The sequence below is a fragment of the Priapulus caudatus genome, unplaced genomic scaffold (genome assembly GCF_000485595.1).
Source record: "Priapulus caudatus unplaced genomic scaffold, Priapulus_caudatus-5.0.1 Scaffold135, whole genome shotgun sequence".
NCBI classification, from domain to species: domain Eukaryota; kingdom Metazoa; phylum Priapulida; class Priapulimorpha; order Priapulimorphida; family Priapulidae; genus Priapulus; species Priapulus caudatus.
The window spans coordinates 485,901-492,954 of NW_014577196.1; the positions used below are offsets into that span (position 1 = coordinate 485,901).

Sequence of the window (7,054 nt, forward strand, 5' to 3'; positions counted from 1 at the left end):
TACCTATTCTGTCTTGCAAATAGTTGTTGCTACTACGTACGATGGGAGCGTTCATCTTTAATCTTGAGACACTTAAACGTACGTGCCATCTCGTGGCAACTTTCATAACGATCCCAACGAACATTCCTTTGAGAAGGTTCCTGATACCATCCCTGTGCCTTCCACTGTTTCGGCGTGTATGTGAACACATTTGGGACTAACAGGGTTTACTAGAATCCCACCACTCCACCACAGAATCACCGCAGTAGACGTTAGATGAGCGCTGTCGCTCCGCGGCACTTGTTAGTTACTTCTGATGGTATGAATTGTGTAGGTACTATGAGTATGTGCTACTATAATAAATTAGCCAGTCGGATCAAAACATACCGTAGGACTTCAATGTTCATTCTGAGTTATAGGTGATTTTTCACCTAAAAGTAGTAAAAGGCCGATTTTTTTTTGGTCATAAATACCTTTAGTAGTTATCCATGTTCGATGTTTCATCAATAAAACTGGCCAAAAGTGTGTCTTTATGTGTTTATTTGCGTGTCCAAAAAGTGCGGATTTTCAAAATATCGGTTTTTAGTGAATAAAGAACACCCTGTATTGTCTTACCTGTATAATTAGGCCTACCTGTATAATCAATAATTAGATGTAAACATTCAGAAAGCAAAGCAAGTTTTGAAATAGCAGTTTCATTTTCAGTAAACTTGTTAATTAATGAGATAAAGTTAATTTTTATCTAATAGCTATAGATTTTATGCAGATTATTAGTGTTTTAATTACCATAATAAATTACCTTATAATTACTTACCTTAACTGTAAGCTACCATTTTCGTACTTCATACAGTGGATGGTTACTATGTCTGGTACGTGCATGCAAACATGTATGTGTCTAGCTCTATGGGAAGGTATTTTTTCAGATTTTTGTGTATCAATTTCTATACAGATAATTAATGTTGTATTTACCATAATTAATTACCTGAATTACTTACCTTAACTGTAAGCTTATCTGTCATGAAGAGAATTTATTTCAGACGACAAGTCGGGCAGAAATCAGCTCCAAATCGCCCCGTGTAGGGTGGCTTTAAACAGTTAACAAAAACAGAAAACTCCACGATATGACATCGAACCACCCGAACTCCCCCCTGGATCCGCTCCTGTGCATGCAAAAATTCATGTGTCTAGCTCAATGGGAAGATATTTTTTCAGATTTTTGTCCAAATGAAGGCCAAATGAAAACAAACTTTAACTTTATGACCTAATTACTCTGAACTTTGTTTTCCAAAATCGGCCCGATTCCAACTACTCAAATGCTCATAACTTCCGAACCATGTGACCTAGGAAGAAGATCTTGGTGTCAAAATAACCAGAATTGAATGGTCTTTCTGGTAAATCTACTAACTCATAATGTCCGAATTGAGTTCTACAGCATGTTATGTTATGTTATGTTCTCATACCTCTACTTGTCGTGTCCACTCACGCTGGATATAATACAAGGAAGTAAGTGCCTTCAGGATAAACCTAATAAACAAACGGGTGCATAATGATGATGTGAGTGCAATGCAACTGGTGTCCTCTAAAGTGGGTTGGCGTGCATGTGGAGTGAAGCCTTGACTTAAAAATGTCAACGTCCGTTGCTTCCACAACACCACGGGTAGGTTGTTCCAGATTGGAATCATCCGGGGAAAAAAGAGATTTTGAATGCATTGTTGTTGCAGTGCAGGTGCGAAATTTGTGGGGTTTTTCGATCTGGTACCTGAATCCCCGGGATCAGATATCTTATTCGCGTATTGTATAGAGTGTTTACACCTTACTACATCATTACACTCGAATTAAAGCGTCTACGATACATAAGTTGTTGCACCCGAGTTGGTTCTTAAGAGCTGACGTACTGCTATATCGCCCATAGGTGTTTTGTAACAAATCTTGCAGATCTGTTTTGTATCATTTCTAGCTTATATATAATATTTCTCTTGGTGTGGGTCCCACACTGATGAGCAGTAATCCAGGCTTGGTATACAAGAGTTTTGTACGCTCTTTCCTTAATGCGTTGGTGCTGCAGCAGATTTGGCGCAGAAACGCTAACAATCTGTTGGCCTTCACCCATATGTTGTCAATGTGGACGTTCCACCTGAGGCACATCGCTATAGGTGACTCCAAGATACGGGTTGATGTGACATACTGCAGTGAAGAGTCGTGATGTGGTATATGAACTTATGATATTTTTTGCGCAGAAGCGAGATATTCATGATGTAGCACTTGCTTGCGTTAAACTCCATCTGCCATGTTGATGTCCATTGTATCAGCTTGTCAAGATCGTCTTGAAGTGCTTCCTGGTCTTGCTGATTGCTAATCTCGCGGTACAACAGACAATCATCTGCGAATAATCGAGTTTGGGAAGCAATGTTGTCTGGCAAATCGTTTATGAAGAGGAGGAATAGGAGTGGGCCTAGTACCGTTCCTTGTGGAACTCCTGAAGTGACAGCAGTCCAGTCCGAGAGTCTCCTTCATACAACTACACGCTGGGTACGCTGAGTGAGAAAAGCGTTATCCAACGTAAAAGCTTTCCACGAATACGTAATGTCAAGCTTCTGAAGAAGCCGTTGGTGTGGGACCTTGTCAAAGGCTTTACTGAAGTCAGTATTATTACATCTGTCTGCTTCCTGTTGTTAATGCTGGTTGCAAGCATCCTGAGTTGTTATCAGCAGCTGGCTCTCACAGGATCGATTACTACGGGCATGCGTGGTTTTCAATTTGTAAATTTTTCCTTCGAGATGATTTCTGATGGCTGTTTATGATATGTTCAAGTATCTTCGTCAGATATTGATGTAAGCGAGACAGGACGATAGTTACTCGGGACGCTCCTATTACCCTTCTTAAAAACTGGTGTGATGTTAGCCGTTGTCCAGTCTTTGGAACGCTGTCCAGTATCGAGAGATTGCTGGTAGATGAATGAAAGGATAGGCGCAGGACAGGAGGCTGCAATTTTCATTATTCTTGCTGGAATGCTGATCTGGACCTGAACGCTTGTCTGCGTTTATATGCTGCGAGGAGTTCCGTACGCCCTTCTCCGTGCGGCGTATGTCTGATATGTGTGATATGTCATATGTCTATGTCTATGTCTGATCATGTTTTGATCTGACAGGCTACTATTATGTACTTCTGATATATATACTCCTGTATTTAGTAGCTGCGAGTGTTGCTGTTCATGCTGTTACTCCAACGACTACTACAGACAGTCTGATTTGGCAGTACTGCCGATGAATGTTATTGTTGCTCAGTGCTGCTGCTGCTACTGCTGCTACGGCCACTGCTACTGCTGCTGCTGTTGCTGTGCGGCGGCGCGCGGTATTAGGACTATTAGTGGTTGCGGCGGAGTGGCCATGCTTCAATTATACGACGCTTCTACAAATTGAAATCTAATAAATAGATGTTTTCACCCAATTCTCCTAAAAGTAGGCCTACCCCTAACCCAGACGTCACCCCAGTGTCTGCGTTCTAAGGAAGACATCTCAGCTTCCTGTTCTCAGGATCTCGGTTTAGTAGGTGAGGTAGTGGCACCCGTTTTAAGGGTAGTGTCAGGTTGCGTCGATAGATAACAGAAACACAGTTTATGAAAACTACTCTTCGTGCTTTGTTTTACGCCACAGAATATTCGTTACACGCACAATTCACGATATACATAGATGACTACATACACACAGAATCGTAACGCGAATATCAGTAACCTCGTACCGTGAGACTTGATCGCGAAGTAGCTCGGCAGGGGTGAAGGTGGAAGGTGGAAGGTAGACGGGGAAGGTGGAAAGAGGAGTATAGAAGGAATAAGATCAGGAGCGCGCGGCAAACCTGACCATGCTGCGGAAAGGATGAGAGCCGAGTCGCTACCTGGGACTAACCATCACAGATCGACCCTCGAGGCATTAGTGTACTCGGATGCTAAGGGCGTTGTGTATAGTGATTACCTACGGCGTTCTATTATATATATCATTGGAGCGATGAGGTGTGTTGTTTATGGTGATTGCTTTGTGGGGCGGCTAGTGTAAGGCGGTATATTTAATCTCTGCGGAGCGCTGCGCTATCCTACCGTGGTTGCCTCGCGTGATGCATCCACGCGAGGTGCACGCAAGGTCTACGCGAGGTGTGAATGTAATGCATGCATCGCGTGATGATTCCAGCGAGTAATAAACGACCTACACAATTATGGAGGAAACATAATAATAAATAATAAAGTCATGCGTTGTAAGAGTAATAACGCAATCAGTCCGTGGAATGAAGGACTGCTCAATAAAAACACAAAGCGAAAAGGACAGCTAGCAAAAAATAATCACTCGATTAAAATCTAAATTGCTACAATACATAGACAGAAAAAAAAAAGAGCACAACATAAAAAAGCAAATAAGAAACAATGATAGACCACGCTGTGAGCAGCAGGAACAGTTTTTTCTTAGGGTACTAGTTACATATACTGTTTGCTCGCAACTCGGTATGTATTAGCGATGTGTCTTAAAACCAAGTCAATGTGTTACATAAGCCTGACGAAGCGCTATAATTCTCGCGAATTATAAAATTCCCGACATACATATACAGGTTGCTTCCAGAATGGAAGGATAATAACATGCGAACCTGACATTTGTTTGCACGTTCCGTGTGACTGGAGCGGCGCACACACAGGTGCCCGCGTCCAGGGCGTGCGCGTGTATACACTGCTCTGTCTCCTCCCCACACCGCATTGTGAAATCATCAGTGAAAGAAATACTGAGCAGTTGTGCCGTGGAAGGTGAACCAGCCGCCTAACAATATCTTCTGTATAAGGCGAGGGCAGGTGTATATCTTCTATATATAGCGTGATGCATAGCTGCATGAGTGCCGCTGCTTCGTCGGGTGGTTTTAACACGCGAACACCCGCGTGCGCGTACTGGCGCGCCCAAACCTAAAGTTTGTTCAGTTACGAGTTGGCGCGCGCGTCGGAGAGCAACGTGCTCCTCGCTCGCTGCTTACGTAGCCCACAAACCTGCTTAACAGACGACAACGAGGTGGCGAAGACGTCCATGGAAAGGTAAGACGTTATCGAGAATATGACATCAGCGTCAATATAATGCTAATAGTAGAGGTAATATAGTGTATGATTTCTTCTACGCGTGTAATTTACATAATAATATGTGAGGTATGTGAGAAGCTGCAACAGTTTTAATGGATTTCCCATACCGCTTGCGGGGTTTCTTGTGCGTCATAGTCGCATCGTGGCTCTAGATGAGAGTGGCTGGCGTGTTCTACGTTTATAAGTTTTTTTTCTCACATCTTACATATAAATATATATTGTACCTGTGATCATAGATTCGCTTCGTTTTTGACACAGAAATGGATACGCCCGTCATCCACGTGCTCTGGCGGCCTTCTCCTCATGATAACTGTAAGTATGGAGGTGTGTTATCAGCGCAGGTATATCGCTATTAAAATTGTTAATATAGGTTCTAGCTATAGACGGGGTTTTAAGTGAGGTATTTGCACGGGCGCGCGCATGAACGCTTTCGCTCACGCGCAAGTGTAGCAGGTACGCGCACACGCACACGCACCCGCGCGCGTATTTATAATCTTCGTTATCGATACGCTAAGGCTAACACACGAGTTGGTCTGTGCAAAGCTAACCGCGTTTGCATATATCGGCATGCCCACATACTCTTATACCGTGGTTAATATCACTCCTTGGCGCGCGCATGCGCACATGATTCGCGAAGAGTAATGCTCAGCGTCCGGTTATCCGACCGTCGTAGGCGTATGATAATATTAGGAGTGTATAATATATTGATATATAGATATCTTATACGCTCCTAATATGCAGGAATTCGATGGCAATACGGCGTCTGTTTCTGCGCGCTGACACACATTTGTTACGAATTCCAGTTTAACACGCAGACACATCAATCTTTCAGTATAGAGCTACTTAAAAATGCTGAAGGCTATCGCTGAATAATACAGGCGCGCGCAGGAAGCGCTAATACATCTCCTGTCCAGCGCGACGATTGAATCTGAAAAACGATCGCGTCATGCAGCCTTGCCGAAAATAAAACGCTCACTGGGGCGTGCGGAATTATGCATTTACTCAACAGCGCATTTTTCTCTGCCGCCTGCGAAGGTGAAACAGCCTTTGTGCTACGTAGACCTGTGCTCGGGGAATGGTAATGCGGTCCGATGCGCGCGTGTCGTGTGTGCGTGCGTGATCAAATCGCGCTAGCACGGATATAAGGGGCCCTATTAAAAAATTTAAGTCGCTACCACGCGCAGGCGCATAGTCAAGGTCCCGCCTTTCATGTGTCCAGTGTGCATAGAACTACTTCGGTTCTGGTTAGGTGATTTCTGGTTGAATTGCACCCAATAACTTTACTTACGTTCGCATCGAATATATTAGCTTTATGTATCGGGCTGTTCTCTCTGTTCCTTCAGTCGTGGGTGTAGACCACATTACTATCCTGTTACAATGTAGATTCGTACGCGTTCTACAATACATTGCATTGCGCAGGCATTAAATCACTCACCTGCCGTGCCGCAAAAATGGTAAAAACTTCATCGCTACAACTAAAAATATATGACGACTATGATGTGTAAAGTGTAAATACAGACAGCAAAAAAAGTGGAGTTTATTGCCAAGTTTAGGTAGATAAGGGTGTTTGTAAAAAGCAAATTTTCATGAGAATTGTACATTTTTAGTACTATAGCGATGTATTTTTGCAGCAACAATGTAATTGTTACCATCGTTAAGAGTGTGGTGTCTCAAATATTTACGATCTCTGCATTTAAACTGCTACACAGAATAAAATATGACTTGTAATTAGATAGGAGATTGTGTAATCTACGATGTTTTATCGAATACATATTTTTTCATTATACTATATTTTATTTCACCTTTAACTTTCTCTCTTCTCTGTCTCTTCTCTCCTCTTTTCGCTTTGCCATCTTCTGTATCGCCCCACCCTCACTCTTTCTTTTTCTTTCGCCCTCTGCCTTTCTCTCTCTCTCTCTCTCTCTCTCTCTCTCTCTCTCTCTCTCTCTCTCTCTCATCTCTCTCTCTCTC

General features: G+C 42.9%; 1 protein-coding gene across 1 annotated transcript in view; it reads left to right on the top strand.

The window, feature by feature from the left end:
* Positions 1–7,054, top strand: part of LOC106805969 — a gene marked incomplete in the record, with an annotated part of 37,614 nt that overhangs the window by 8,249 nt on the left and 22,311 nt on the right.